The sequence below is a fragment of the Petaurus breviceps genome, unplaced genomic scaffold, assembly GCF_028583685.1.
Source record: "Petaurus breviceps papuanus isolate PSGF00001 unplaced genomic scaffold, PetGlider_PUasm1.0 101, whole genome shotgun sequence".
NCBI lineage: Eukaryota > Metazoa > Chordata > Mammalia > Diprotodontia > Petauridae > Petaurus > Petaurus breviceps.
In genome coordinates this window covers 5,656,455-5,672,390 of record NW_027185575.1, presented here as the reverse complement: position 1 = coordinate 5,672,390, position 15,936 = coordinate 5,656,455, and the positions used below count along the sequence as shown (strand labels likewise).

General features: G+C 42.4%; 1 pseudogene; it reads left to right on the top strand.

Annotated features, from left to right (window-relative positions):
• Positions 1–15,157: 15,157 nt before the first annotated feature.
• Positions 15,158–15,580, top strand: LOC138160316 (cystatin-B pseudogene; annotated as a pseudogene).
• The last annotated feature ends 356 nt before the right edge of the window (positions 15,581–15,936 follow it).

Here is a 15,936-nt window from a genome sequence, read left to right as displayed (position 1 = left end):
AACTCAGTTCAATAAATAGTGTACAGAACCCTTTAGAGAAATCGTTATTATTCGTCTTAAACCCACTCAACTTTAGAACTTCCCTACCTCAGTGGAGGTGGCCGCCATCTTCCAAGCACCTAGGTCCGCATGGTCGAGGTCCTCTCTCTTAGTTCCCATGGTCAATCAGTTTCAAGTCTTGTCAGTTTTGCATCCACAACATTTGCCTGTGTTTCCTCCTCTCCACTCATGGAGCAGTTGTCCACTTAGGTTCTAGCAAAAGTCTCCTAATCCATCTCCCTGCCTCTAGACTCTTTCCCCTCCAACCCATCTTCCATCCAGCTGCCAGACTGTCATTCCTTCTGGCAGATCACACCCCTGCTCCAGAAGCTTCAGACCTTCTATAGTCTCTAAAATCAGAATCAGATTCTTTTATCTACAGTTTATTCATCTGTAAAATAGGAAATGATAATAGCACATTCATTCTTATTCTCATATGTTGCCTCCCCCATTAGAATATAAGAGTCCTGAAGACAGGTGTGGTTTCTCTATTTCTTTGTAACTCTTAGGCTAAGTGCAGTAAGCCTTAGTAAATAAATATTTGTTGATTGACAGCCAGATGGCTCAGTGGATACAGCATCAGGCCTGGAGTCAGAAGGACTGAGTTCAAAGCTGCCTTTGGATACTTACTACCTATGTGAACCTGGGCAAGATGCTGTGCAGTTTGCCTCAGTTTCCTCATCTGTAAAATCAATTGGAGGAGGAAATGGCAAACCACTCTGGTATCTTTGCCAAGAAAACCCCAATTGGGGTCATGAAGAGTCAGACAGGACTGAATAACAACTTATTGATTGAGAGATTAGTGTACATACTCACATAATCACAGATTTAGAGATAGAAGGTTATGACAAGGTTATTCAGGCCAGCCTCCTCATCTGAGGTCCAGAAAGTCACCCAGCCGATGTCTGATGCACAATTCAAACCCAAATCTTCCCACTATCTAGTCACTAAATCCATCTGTCCTCAATAGAGTGCAAGCTGGCTGAGGCCAGGAACTATTTGCTTTTGTTTCTCCAGCCATATGTGGCACATATCAGACTCTAAATGACCAGTGTCTGTTGAATTGAACTGAATTGATTGGTTTAAGGGGACATGTAAAATTCAGATATTTTCCCCCAGCCTCCAATAGAAGGTCATGATGTAAAAGAGGTCATTCTGACAGCTTACCTTTTGTTTAATAAACACTTTTGTCATCACAACCCCGCACAATAGTGTATAAATGTCCTAGGGAGGTTAAAAAAAAGAACAAAACTGAAGTCAAACAGAATGAGAACAGGACTGAGAAGTAAGTGGGGCAAGGAGGTGATGAAAGAAGGCTTCTTGGAAGAGGGAATTTGCATGGAGCTTCTTAAAGACAATTAGGGATTCAGCAGACAAAGGTATAGGGAGGGTGGTGAGGAGATGGTATTCCAGGCATGGGGAACTGTGTGAGTGAAACCTCAAAGAGAATGGAATATATATGTATCTAACAATTTTAGGTTTCACATCTGATGCTATCCTTCACCATTTGGGCTGAATTTTGTTTCAGGGACATCTGGCCTCTTTGGCCATGTTTGTCCAAGATGGGTGGTTGAGCCTAAGAACCTGGGTTTTATTTTCTAATGAAAGCTCTGGCTAGAAATTAGCCTGGCTTTTTTTTTTTACTGGCAAGGATCTTGATGTCCAAACCACTGGCCTGATAGCTTTTCTGACTCTTGCTGTGGAGAGGATGCTGAACTTGGAGCTTCAAGATCGAAATTTGAATCCTTCTTATTACCTTGGGCAAATCTCTTCACTCATCCAGGCCTCAGTTTATTTCTCCATAAAATGAGAGGGATTGGCCTAGATCACCTCTAAGCACCCTTTTTGTTCTAAATCTATTATCCTGCCCTGTCTGGATGCCCAATGTAAAGGCATTTTGGTGGAAGGAGTGTTTTGTCTTTTTTATTACAGATCGTGATTTGGGGAAAATGAGGCCAAGAGGAAGTGTTCTGGAAAACTGACCTTCCTTGTAATCCTTCCCCATAACCAAGGGCTATTCGGGAATCCTACTCCTTTGCAGAAAGCAGGGAGCATATGGTCCCTAGACTCCATCTTCTCTATGATTAAGATTTCATTAAAAATGCCTTCCAGTTTGTCAAGGGCAGGGGTATGAGAGAGTCTAGTAGAACAACGCCCTGTCCTGTCCCAGGAATAGCTCCTTGCCTCCAGAGCAGCTGCTGGGGGCCTGTCCTCTCCACCCCGGTACCACTGGGCCTGTCACTGTGCCCAGCTTTATGCAGTTCATTTCAGTGTCCATTTATTCTTCCAAGCCTTGGGAAGCCAGTCAACGTGCCAGGCAGAACCAAGGCTTCTAAACAGTGGGGGTGGAAGGATCGTGGTGGGGTGCGAATGAGGCTTAGGGGGTGGGAGAGAGGGAAAGATAGATCAAGCAAGCACCCACATGCACGCACACACACATCAATGAAAGCTCTTAAGCGATTTGTTCAGAGAGAAGGAAAGGAGAACCTGCTCTGCTCCTAGGGCATAAACAAGGATTTGAGGGCAGCTTTAAATAGCTTTCATTAAAAGCCAGTCGGCAAGAGCTTTGGGAATCTCAGTTCATGTTGGCTCCTTGCCCATCTTCTCTGATGAGTCACATGGCAGCAGAGGAGTCTCCAGTCCCTTCTGCTCTGTTGCTGCCTGTGAAAAGCAGCCTAGTAGCGGAGAGAGGGCACTGGCCCGAGCTTCAGGGGACCTGCATGGGAGTAACTGACCAGGACTATGGCCTGCCCCAGGGGGAGCAGAGCTGGATGCATGATGAGCAGAAAGAGAAGAGGAACAGATGTATCAAACAATTATCAAGCCTTCATTAAACATTTCCCATGTACCAGGCACTGTGCTAAGTGCTAGGGCTGCAAAGAAGGGCAAAAAACAGTTCAGTCCCCTTGGGGATCTTGTACTTTAACTGGGGGGACAACATGTAGTAAACAGGGAAATATGAGAGATATACAGAGTATATGGAAGGTAGCCTTAAAAGGGACGGTTCTAGTGGCTATAGGTGAAGGATTGGACAGGGGGTGGGGGTGGTGAGAGGTAGCAATAAAGTCTCAGAAGAAGCCATGTATCCTTAGAGAAGGAGGGAAGGAAGACCTGGGAATGGGCTACCTCAGAAGGTAGTGAGCTCTCCATCATTGAAGGTCTTTGAGCTAAGGCTGGACAACTACTTGTCGGGTTTATTTTAGAAAGAATACTTGTTCAGGGCCTCTGATGTACCTTCCTGAGGAAGGCAGCTAGGTGGCACCATGGCTAAAAGAACTCTGCGTATAGAGTCAGGAGGACCTGAGTTCAAATCCAGCCTAAGATACTTGCTAGCTATGTGACCCTGAGCAAGCCTTTTAACTTCGGTTTGCCTCAGTTTCTTCAATTACAAAAGGGGGATAATAGCATCTATCTCACAGGGTTATATTTGTAAAATACTTAGCACAGTGTCTTGGCACATTTGAGGACTAGATAAATGCATATTCTTTCCCCTCCCTTCCAATGGTGAGATCTGGTGGTTCTGGGATTTGGGGCAAGAGGCAGGAGGGTACACTGGAATCCGATGACCTCTACTATAAAACTTATCCTTGTCACTTATTACCTTTCTGGCTTTGGCCAAGGTATCACTTCTCTAGATCTCAGTTTCTTCATATATAAAATGAGGGGATTCAGCTAGGTGACCTCTAACTAAGGTCTTCCCTTTCACCTCTAACTGATATTAGCACAAAGAAACCAAGAAGTAATCCCTTCCAACTTTAAATCTATATGACATTACTTTACCTTTCTGTAAAATGGGCATAATGATGCCTATTCTTAGAGAAATTGAGTTAGGGAGTACATAGGGAGCTGGCCTCAGAGTTAGGTCCATTCCTGCTTATGATGTAGACTGTTTTTGTGACCCTGGGCAAGTCACTTAGATTCCCTACTTGTAAGGAAGCATAATAATAAAATAGAATAATGATAGAATATTATCATTAGAAATAAAATATGTGATTGTAAAATTAGTAGGCAGCAGGTAAGCATAGTCGCTAAAGGGCTGGACTTGAAGTTCAAATACTGCCTCAGTCACTTGCTAGCTATAAGTTAACCTCTCCAAGCCTCAGTTTCCCCATCTGTAAAATGGGGATAATAATAGCACTCTCTTCACGAGATTGTTGTGAGAATCAAATGAAATTACATATATAAGATGCTCTGCAAACTTCAAAGTATTGTATAAATGCTAGCTATTATTATGACAACAGTAATAATATAATAATTATAATAATAACAATAATAGTCCACTGAAGTAGCTCAGGGGTATAGTGCCAGGGCTAAAGTCAGGAAGATTCATCTTCATGAGTTCAAATCTGGCCTCAGACACTTACCAGCTGTGTGACCCTGGGCAGGTCACTTAACCCTTTTTGCTTCAGTTTCCTCATCTGTAAAATAAGCTAGAGAAGGAAATGGTCAACCTCTCTGGTATCTTTGCTCAGAAATCTCCAAATGGGGTCATGGAAAGTCAGACACCACTGAAAACTATTGAACAACAACAACAAATATTAATGTGATTAATGTCATAATAATCATTAAATCTAATACTATCGATCCTAACAAGAAAGATTCTAACAAGACAAACTGAGTTTATCCTATGTTTGTGTCAGGTATAAAATTGAGGACGGGGGAGGGGAGAAGGGGGCCCCAAGTCAACCTCCCGAGCACTGGGCCAAAGGGGCCAAGAGTTCTCTGTGGCTCACAGAGGGAGGCGGCTTTGCAGACTCTGGGAAAGGCCAATGAATGGAGATGTGTTCTCTCTCCCAGTTTGTGGGCAGAGCTGGAATAAAGAAACTCCAAACAGAGAGCGGGTCCCCTGGAGAGCGGGGAGTGTGAACTTCGCTATGGTTTAGGCCTCTGGGGGCTGGGCAGGGGCTCAGGGTTACTCGGCTACAAGGATGCTTAGGGAAGAGGAGAGAATAAGAATGGAGGTGAGAGAAAGTCTAGCTAAGAACCCTTGAAGGGCCAGACACCCCACTACAATTGAGGGGTTCTTTCCCTGGGGCCCATGAACTTAAAAAATATGATAGTTCTTTTAATATAATTGGTTTCCTTTACAATACTATGTATTTTACTTTCCATGACATAAAAAAGGCTAACTTCTACTTACTGAACAAGGAAGAGGAAGAGGATCTGGAGCTGGCCTACAGCTGCCCTCAAAGAGTCTGGGGTGTGTGCCTATGTACATGGAGCGAGGTAGAAGGGACTTACTGGGCAGAGAAAATTCCACATTAACATTCAGCTTAGTTGTGTAGCTAGAAGTAAAGGATGTCTCAGGTCTCCAAAGAGGTAAAAATGAGAACCCTCAATGGAGAAGCAGGCTCTCTGGGTGCTAGTTGACTGTGCGACATATAGATTTAGAGTGGATGGGGAATCCTAGAGGGCATTGAGTACAACCTCTCATTCTACAGAATAGGAAACTGAGGCTGGGAGAGATGAAAAACTGGCCCAGAGGTTAGTTGTTCAGTTGTGTCTAACTCTTCATGATCCTGTGGACCATAGCACTCCAATGCTGTCTGTGAGATTTTCTTGGCAAAGATATGGTCTGCCATTTCCTTCTCCGGTAGATGAAGGCAAACAGAGTTTAAGTGACTTGCCCAGGATCAGACAGTTAGTAAATAGCTGAGGCAGGATTTGAACTTGGGTTTTTTCTAAATCCAAGCCCAGTGCTCTATTCACTACTACACATTAAAATAAATCAGGCTCTACCCAGAGGGCCTGGAATAAAGGATGCCATAAAAGAAATGTGTGCTTGAAAGAGAAAGGCAAGGGATAACCAAGGACAGGTTGTGTGCCCAACTGGTATCCACATGATGTGAAGGGAAATTGAGGAAGTCTCTCAGAATGTTGAAGGGACCCCTAAGTCAGATTTATGGAAGGATGTGTGAAAGAATCACCCAAGAGGGACAAACACTAATGAGTGGTGATATGCATCACTATAGGGAACATCCACATTGAGGAGACCACAGATTCATTGGAATAATTGTGTATTTGAATATTAATTTAATTTCAGCGAGTTCTATCTTGGCCAAACCCTGTTTACCATAAACTCCTTTGATTGATAGTTCTTGGATGGTGAGCGTCACATTATCAAGTCAAGAAGTATTTCATGAGTAGCTGCTATATGCCTTGGAACAGGGTGGAAAGTTGGCAAGCCAAGGATGTTGTGGGGGATATACAGCCCAATAAGGAGGATGGAGAAACTTATAGTTCAAAGACTTGTGTTTGGAAGCAAAAGACCTGGATTTGATTTTATAAAATTATATTTTATTTCTTTAATTAACAGAAATATTTTTCCTCTCCCTCCCCCTCCCTACTATATTTAGGGGAATAAAGAAAAGAAAAATTCTTGTAACAAATTGAAATGGTCAACAAGACAGTTTTCCTCATTGGCTGTGTTAAAACAATATACATCTCTTCACCCTGATAGCCTCACCTCTTTGTTAAGAGGTAGTTAGCATGTGCCCATCTTTGTTGCTCTGGAATAATAGATGATCATGGCGTGGATCAGAGTTCTCACATCTTTCAAAGTTTAATGTCATTGATATTAGATAAGTCCTTCTTCTTGCATTCTGTATCCATTTATGAAGGTCCCCCAAAGTATTCATTTTTATAATCCTGACTGGTAGTATAAAATGTTTTTCTAGCTTTGCTTCCTTCTCTCTGCATCAGTTCATACATCTTTTCACTTCTCTTTGAAACCATCTTTTCCCAGACATCTTAGAGTACAATAGTATTCCATTACATTTACATACTATAATACATTTGATTTGAATCCTGTCTGGATCACTTCCTCGTTGTGTGATCTTTAACCTGTGTGGGCTTCAGTTTCCTCAACAGTAAAATGGAAGGGACTGGACTAGGTGGCCTCTGAGTTCTAAGTCTGTGATCCTATGCTCCTACATTCTGTTGGGGATGGGTCACCCCCAAGTTGTCCATACATGAAATTGAGAGAACAAGATAAATGTTCTATCTAAATTCCAGGTATGTGTTCTAAACTGTGATTACTGTAGAAATTTGTGGAGGACAAGAGGATCAGAAGTCTGAAACGGTGAGTTCAATTTGCTCCCAAATGGGTTCACTAGTCTAGCACCAATGATACAGTGGAGAGAGAGGACAGTAAGCCTGATAGCTTAATCTCATAGCCTTCCCCATCTGTGAGATGTAGGGGTTGGGCTAGAAGGTCGCTGAGGACCCTTCCAGCTCTAGGCCTAGGGACCTACCGCACAGAAGCTTGACTGAAGCTTAAATTTTAGAGTTGAAAGGGGCCATTGAGTCTAACCCTTACCTGAATGGAAATAGACTTTACGTCACCCATGACAAATGGTCATCCAAGCTCAGCTTGGAGACCTCCAATGCTAGGGCACCCATTCCCTCCAGAAGCACATCTGTTGGTTAGGAAGGAGCATAATAAGACTCCTAATGCCTCTAGAGAACGGAGGAGGTCTCTGTCAGTCTCAGCTCCAAGGCATACATCTTTCAGGGAGGTGGGCTTCCTCCAGGGGAAATCTCTCCTGTTTGGCAGCCTTCCCCTATACCCCTCCCTCTTCCCACACATTTCGTACCCCTAGGTTTCCAACTGCTCCAGTCCCAGATCCCCCAGAACTGGTAACTCAGCAAGTTCTGTCTTGTAATTTCGAGATGAAAAAAAAAAAGAAAAATACAGTTTGTTAACATGATGGAATGCTTTTTATCCCATCAACTACTCCTTAATTGCATTTGCAGAGTCTATTTCTTCCATCTCCCAGTGATTTCATTAATAATTTCTAACAGCCTAATGAGTTAAAGGACTTGGTATTTTGTTATGACTTGGTAGCATAATGTTAGTGTGGCCTAGTGGATAAACAATAGTTTATTGAACCTAGGTTCAAGTTTTACCTTTGACACATAATGACTGTGTGACCCTGGGCAAATTACTTAGCCTCTCATTGTTCTGGACAACTTCCTAAGACTAGATATTGCAGAGAATGTGCTGACCCACTTTCAAAGAAGGACCTTCTTCCTCTTGTATTTCCCTACACCAGTGAAATCACAGATACAGTCCCTATATCTATTCTTGGTAGCATGAGCCGAAGAGCCATGTAACCCAAAATTCAAATAGGGAGAAAAAAAAGCCAACAAGATTTGTGTTGTGTGTATATTTTAAAGAAAATGAACATCTGAGGAGAGAAAGTCAGGGGAATTTCTTCTGGAGATTTTCTCCGACTTGGGCATTTTTTACCCAGCGGTGATTTCGTGAAGGTTTGTGATTAATTTCCTGATTAGACAAGAGTCCCAGAAATGTGCTGCTATTGATGATTGAGCTAAGGGGCGATATTCCTTCTCCGGTTGGATACTAATATCTAAAGTCTCTGATGGCTCTGACATATTATAATTTTGTCCCTTGATTTATGAAAATCTATGCACGTTTTGGGGGCAATAGCAATAATAGCTAACATTTCTATAGTGCTTATAATATACCGGGCTCTATGTTTTCAATTATTTAGCTTTATAATTATTATCTCATTTATAGATATTATATCTTTACAATTATTATCTCATTTATAGTTATTGTATTTTTACAATTATTATCTCACTTATAGTTCTTAAATCTTTACAATTATTATATCATTTGATCCTTACAACAACCTCAGGAGACAATTGCTATTATAATCCCTCATTTTATAGATGAGGCAGACAGCAGTTAAGTGACTTTTGCTTAGGATCTCACATCTAATAAATATCTGAGGAACGATTTGAACTCGAATCTTCTGATTCCAGGCCCAGATGTGCCAAAAATAGCAAAGGTTATTGAAATCAAAGAAGATGCCTATAAAGAGAGAGGAAGCATGGAGTAGTTGAAACACTCCATTCCTCACCAATGGCGGCTCTCATTTAGGACATTTTGTCCCTTTTAACTCTAGATTCATGATTGTGTAACACGAACATAATGGAAGATTGCATGGTAAGCAGGGACAAGTATAAGAAATTCAGTGATATTTGGGAAGAGGTCTCATAGCAAAATACCTCCGAGTCCTCAAATTGCAGTCTTAGGACCAGAGATCAAAGCTTGACTCTGTTTTTTATGACTTCTGAGACCTTGGGAAAATCATATCACCATTCTGGGTTCCAATTTCCTCCCCTACAAAAGGAGAGGCTTAGACCAGCTGATTTCTGAGGTCTTTGCATACATCTATGATTCTATGACTAATTATTTAACCACTCAGAGACTCAGTTTCCTCCTCTGTAAAATGAGAGGATTGAATTAGATGGCCTGGGAGGTCCCTTCCAACATTAGTGTGATGAGTCTCTAATTCTAAGACAGACATAAGCTAATAGAACCAGAAACACACACACACACACACAGTGACTGCAGTCATGTAAATAGAAAGAACAAGAAATGGCAACAGAACTGTGTAATTATTATGACCAACCTTGGCACCTTTCACCAGAGAGATGGGGAACTATGGATGTGGAGTGTCACATGTGCTATTGAAGGTGATTGAAGTGATGCTTGGTTTTACTGAACTTTTTATTTGTTTTAAAGGTTTGATATAAGGGAAGGTGTTGGGTGGGTGGGGGCCAGCTAGGGGGATATATTCAGAGACGAATGTGTCATAAACAGAACAAAAAGTTTCAGTAAAACCTTTTTTCCAAAGAAAAAAAGTTTAAAACAAAAAGTTTGTACACAATAGATGCTTAATAAATGTTGTAGATTTGAGTTTTATAAAATAATGCAATGAGAAGAAGAAAAGAAGGAGAAGAAGAAGAAAAGGAGAAGGTGAAGAAGAAAGAGGAGAAGGAGAAAGAAGAGAAGGAGGAGAAGGAGAAGGAAAAGAAGGAGAAGAGGAGAAGAAAGTGAGCTTAAAGACTGGAGTTTGTCACAATCAGATGAAGAAAAGTGAATGAGAAGGAATGGACAGTGAACCTTGAAGACTGAGAGGGAAGACCTCAAAAGGTGTTACACTTTATACATTGAAATTAATTTAAATATAAGCGTTTACTTATCAAGTTTACCTTTTGTATTTTATTTTTTGGACCAAATTTGTGATTTCATCAGTGTAGGGGAATTTTTTTTGAGAAGAAACTGTCTCTAGTATTCAGGTCTACAATTTTTGGAACTTGCAATCCTATACAACTGTCTGGGATGCTAATAAGTTAAGTGACTTGTCTAGGGTCACACAATAAAGCTATCCAGAGACATGACTGAACTTGGGCCTCTGAGGTGGTCCTGTCTACCACAGCACAACGCCTCTCAATAGCTATTTGTATTGATGTTTAATGTTGTTTCTAATTTTTTTATAGAAAGGAAAATGGCTGTCATATACTGGGCCAGACCTCTTCTTTCTTCTCTCTCACTCTAATTCCCATCCCGGTTTCTGCCCCTTGGTTCCTTGTCTCCCTGCAGTCCCAGACCTAGCACATCCTAGGTAGAATAACTTCTCCAAAGTAAAAGAACACTCTCCATGGGTCTAGATCCCACCAGAGACACAACTAGCTGCGTTACTTTGGATAATTTTCTTCACTTCCCTGGCCTCAGTTTCCCAATGTGTGAAATGAGAATAAGTGGCCTCTGAGGTCCTTTTCATTTCTAGGCCTGTGGTTCTCTGTTCCCCTGCTTAGAAGGCTTTTAAAGGACCATGGGTGGCAGGTTCCTGGGAGGCTTCCTACAAGGAGGGCCTCAGACTCTGACCAAGGTCACACAGGGACAGACAGAAGTGACCAGAGGAAAGCATCCAGTTTAGGATGAGGAAGGGTTTTTTTTCATGTTGCCTTCCTGGCAACTCAGGGAGAAAAATCATTGTGTGCATGCTTGTTGTGAGCATGATGAATCCACTCCTGCACTCCTGGGGGCTGGGCCTGGTCTGTGGCTTTCTTGGTGGAGGGGAGCTAGAGAGCAGGGGCCAGGGTGAGGGGCGAGGGGCGCCCCAGACGTCAGGTCCTTATCTGCCCAGGCCTACCACAGACCCCTGTCTCCCTGGCCTTTCCCCCCAAGCCACATGGACTTTCCCACATAGTCAGACTGTCTTGGGGGGATCTCATTTGCTGTTAAGGAATAATCCCCGACAAATGCTTTTCATTAAGGAGCCTTCATGAAACAAAATCAGGCCTAACAAGGGGGTTAGGCCTTTGAAATGTAAACATTGTAACTACTTGAGGTACCCCTGCACTGGTTTTAATTGAAAATGCCTTGAAAGCAGCATTTCCTTGAGAAAAAAAAAGAAAAGAAAATGAAACCCTACCCCTTCCATTGCCCTCCCCCCCTAAAAAGGGAGGGGAGGGGAGGGCAGGTCAGGGGAGGGAAAGGAGGCCTTCATCTGTACCATCTATGGGTGACCAGGAATGGGGCCATGGAGCTGCTCCAGCTGCCTGTACCCTGTCCATTCTGCTGTGAGGGAGAGGGGACAGGAGTCTCCATCTTGCCATTCCCAGGCCCATCTCTGCCTCAGTCGGTCTCCAGGCAGGGGCGTTTGTGCTGGATGTGGAATTGAAGGTCAAAACTTGTAACCCCTGTCCATCCTGTTCAAAACAACCTCTTAGCACTCCTCTTCCAGCCTTGAGACCCATTTTATCTACTCAGTCTGACCCCCATTCTCCAGTCCTCCCTTAGGATGGTAGATAGAAAGCTGAAAGGGACCTTTGAAGTCATCCAGTTCAGCTGTCTCATTATTAAAGTTAAGGAAATTGAGTCACAGGGGGAACTCACCCAAAGTCGGTAAGCAGTAGAACAATAATTTGAACTCAGGACCTCTGACTCCATATTCTACGCTCTTTGCATAGTGTTATACAGTGCCTTCCAGGCCTGTGGAAGCCTTCTAGGGTGGATGGAGGTGTTTATAGAAAAAACTGGCTTTCCCGATTTTCCCCAAGAAGCTGAGATGTAAGGAATCTTCACCACTGCTTAGACTGCCCAAAGCAATAGGCCTGTTCCAGAGTACGAGGCACTTTCATAAACTCAGGAAATCACAGATTTAGAACTAGACCATACTTTAGAGGTCACTTCCTCTGAATTGCTCATTTTTTTAGAGTTAGAAACTGAGGCCCAAGAGAGGGCAAGTGATTAGCCCAAAGGGTACCCAGCAAAGATTCAAACCCAAGTCCTCTTGATTCAATAAGCTTTTATATGGTTGTACTTTGTGCAAGAGATTCTTCTGGTATCTCTGGGTCAAATTAAGGCATGGAGTGGGGGTTAAGCAGCTAACCACTTGGATGCTTGCTTTGGGGCAAAGGAGGAGGAAGGAGATTCTGCTTAATATGTAAATCCTACTTCCCTTAACACTCTTGAGAGAGGTCTGATGTTTCTGGAGAATCTCTGTTTACCCTGCATCCTTCCTTTCTGCTACTGCACAGTAAGAGGCTGGAGGAGGAAGAGGAAGAAGGGAGAAGAGAAGGAAGAAAGGAAAAAATGAAAGAGAAGGAAGAGTTGGGGAGGAAGGAGAACAGGAGGAAGAAAGGAGGCCTAGAGGACGAGGAGGAAGGGAAGGGGGGGGAGGAGGAGGAGGAGGAAGAAGAAAGCAGCCCTGGTGAGATTCTCTTGTTCTTTGAAGCACACAGGCTTCTCATCAGTTTCTCTCCCCTGCTGCTCACAAGAAAGGGCCCAGCAGGCTGAGCCGGGGCTGGAGAGGATGGAGCCCAGCCCACATTCTGGCTGGTGTGAGCAGAATACACAGTTTTTTGGTTGGGATGACTCGGGCTCGCCAGGGGGCCCTGGGCTAGTGCCTGTTATTTTGAATAGCTGAGGGTGATGGAACAACAACCCCAGAATTATTTTTTTTGGGGGGGAGAGGATCTGAAAATCTGACCTCAGTGAAGCCAGACAGTGAGACCATCTGAGATTGTGGAGGAAAAATAGAGGGGCTCTGGGGGCATTCCTGAAGCCAGCTCAGCTTGAGTGTGAGCTTAAATAGGGTACATCTCAGCAGCTCAGGGCCACTTGGTATTAGGAAATATGTTTGGTTTGAATGCAAAGATGAGCTCATGGGACCATTTACAGGCCAAGAGTCAGTCTGTGCTTTTGAGCTTTTTCCTCCAGTGGGGACAGGGTGGCTGTGTCCCAGCAACACATATCTGTGACCTGGTTAATAAGAGCTTGGAGGCTAGCCCATGATTCTTTGGCCTTAAGGTTTGCAAAATACTTTCATCACAGAAATTCTGTGAGGTGGTTAGCCAGTGAACATGGTTTAGCCCCGCTTTACAGATGAGGGAATTGAGTTTCAAAGAGAGATCACAAGAAGATAGACAGCACTAGATGGGACCTCAGAGGCCATTGAGTCCATTGCCCTCATGGAGGCCCTGGAGAAGGAATGACTTGTTCAAGGTCACACATTTAGCAAGAGGTAGAGTCTGACTTTGAATACAGGGCCTCTGACTCTACATGAAGCTTGGTGAAGTAACTTGTCAGTAATCAGAGATGCATAAATGGATAGATGATAGATGGATCAGATAGATAGGACAGATAGACAGACAGGTAGGTACACAGGCAGAGAAATAGTTAAGTACATAGATAATAGGTAGATAGCTAGACAGGTAGATAGGTAAGAAGATTAATAAAAAGTGAGTGGATGACAGACAGACAGGTAGGTAAATAAATAGATAGATGATAGGTGGATAAGTAGATAAATAAAAGATAGATAAATGATAGCTAGATAGATAAGTAGATAAAGAACTAAGTAGATGGTAGACAGGTGGATAGACAGGTAGAAGGATAAATAAAAAGGTAGATGACAGATACAACATAGATAATAGACAGGTAGATAGATATATAAGGAGATAAATAAAAAGTAGATGATAGGAACATAGGTAGATAAATAGATAGCTAATACATAGGTAGAAAAACAGGTAGGTAGATAGGTAGATAAATAAAAAATGTAGACAGATGATAGTAGGCACAAAGAAAGGCAAGTAGGTAGATAAATAATACATATATAGACAGGTAGATAGATACAAAGTTAGATGACAGGCACATAGACAGGTAGATAAGTATATGCCCACTTAACCGTGGTTTCCTTGGCTGTAAAATGAAGAGAATCTTCAAAATTATCCTACGAAGTATATAGAGAAGGACTATTCTCATTTAACAAAAGAGGACACCCAAGCCCAGAAAAGCAAAGCGAAATTGCTCCTCATGAGTCTGGTAGCTGAGACTAGAACGCAGAAATTCTGACATTTTGGTCCAGTGCCTTTAGTGCTGATGGGGTAAAGTTGTCTGAAGATTGGAGGTAATGATGTATGGCAAATACTTGGAGATCCTTAAAGTGCTATTTAAATGTTAACTATTATTAGAAGTAACCTGGATGTAACTATAGCTAACGCAGACAATAGAAGCCTTTCATTAAAATGATATTTTCTGAGCTCCACCCTAGAGGTATTTGGAAGGGTACTAAGACAAAAAGCTTTGTTAACAAGCATCCTTTCTTTCTCTTTTTGGACTAGATAAAAAAGACTGGACTTCATTGGTATAGGGAACTTCTGGCAAGTCAACTTCAAGGCAAGTCTGTTGCCTGTGAGGCCTGATTGGTTAAGTGACTTAGCCAGGGTCATACAGCTAGTATGTGTTTGAGGCAGGATTTGAATTCAGGCCTTCCTACCTCTCAGCAGACATCATAATCACACCCAATTTTTAGGACCTCTCAGTTGATAAATCTCTTTTGTTGTCTCATTAGATTCTTACAATATCTCACCATGAAACAGGTCCGATCGTTAGTGTCCAGAGGGAGATAACTAGAAGGTGAACAAATTCTACCTCATGCCACATGAAGATTGGTCAAAGGAAGTAGAGGATAGAAGGGGAAGAACTCCAAACAGAAGATTGATTCTGATAGACAAGACCTGGGTTCCAATTTTGCCACTGACACCTACTACCTTTGTGACCTAGGGCACCTTTTTCTTGGCATCATTTTTCTCTTCTGGAAAATGACATGGTTTGACTATGGGTCTGATCCATCCACATCTATGTTCCTCTGTCTGAATGGGATGTTGATAGGCATCTTCAAATATTTGAAGGGCTGCCATGAGGAGTGAGGAGTTAGTTAAGAGGACTTAGATTTGTTTTGTTAGAGTGATCTAAAAATAGAATGGGCTACCTTAAGGGTAATAGGTGCGGTGTGTGTCTGCCGCCCACCTTGCCAGGATGATGTGCAGAGGAGTTTCGGCCGCCAAACCGGCCATGGCTGAAATGCAGCAGATCGCGGACAAGGTAAAGGTACAGCTTGAAGAGAAAGAAAATAGGAAGTTTCCAGTCTTTAAGACTGTAGAATTTAAAAGTCAGTTGGTTGCTGGAGTAAACTACTTCGTTAAGGTTCGTGTTGGTGAAGAGGAATTTATTCATTTGTGAGTGTTCGAAAGTCTCCCTCATGAAAACAAGCCATTACTTCTATCCAGTTATCAAACAAACAAAACAAAGGACAAATTGGTCTATTTTTAATGTACCATTTTGAATAATGGCCCTTATATGAGTACATTATATACATCATATGGGCAGGTATTAAAATTTTGAACAATAAAAGAAATCTGATATTATTTAAAAAAAAAAGAGTAATAGGTGCCCTCTTCATGGAGGTCTTCGAGTAAAGACTGGATGGTCACTTAGGGAGAGTGTAGGAATTCTTGTTCAAGTTTAGGTTGGATGGATGGCTGCTTAGGTCTCTTGGAGCTCTGTGATTTTGGTTATTCAACTATTGTCTCCATTTATAGAACATGAAACTGAGACTCAGTTGAAGATATAATCCATTATATAAATGCTGGGCCCAGGAATAGAACCTTAGACTTCTAACTCCCAGGTCTTGTGTTTCGTTCTGTAGCTGGCCACTTTTCTGAAGTGCTCAACTATGAACATTTCTTCCCTTCCTTCCTTCCTTCCTTCCTTCCTTCCTTCCTTCCTTCCTTCCT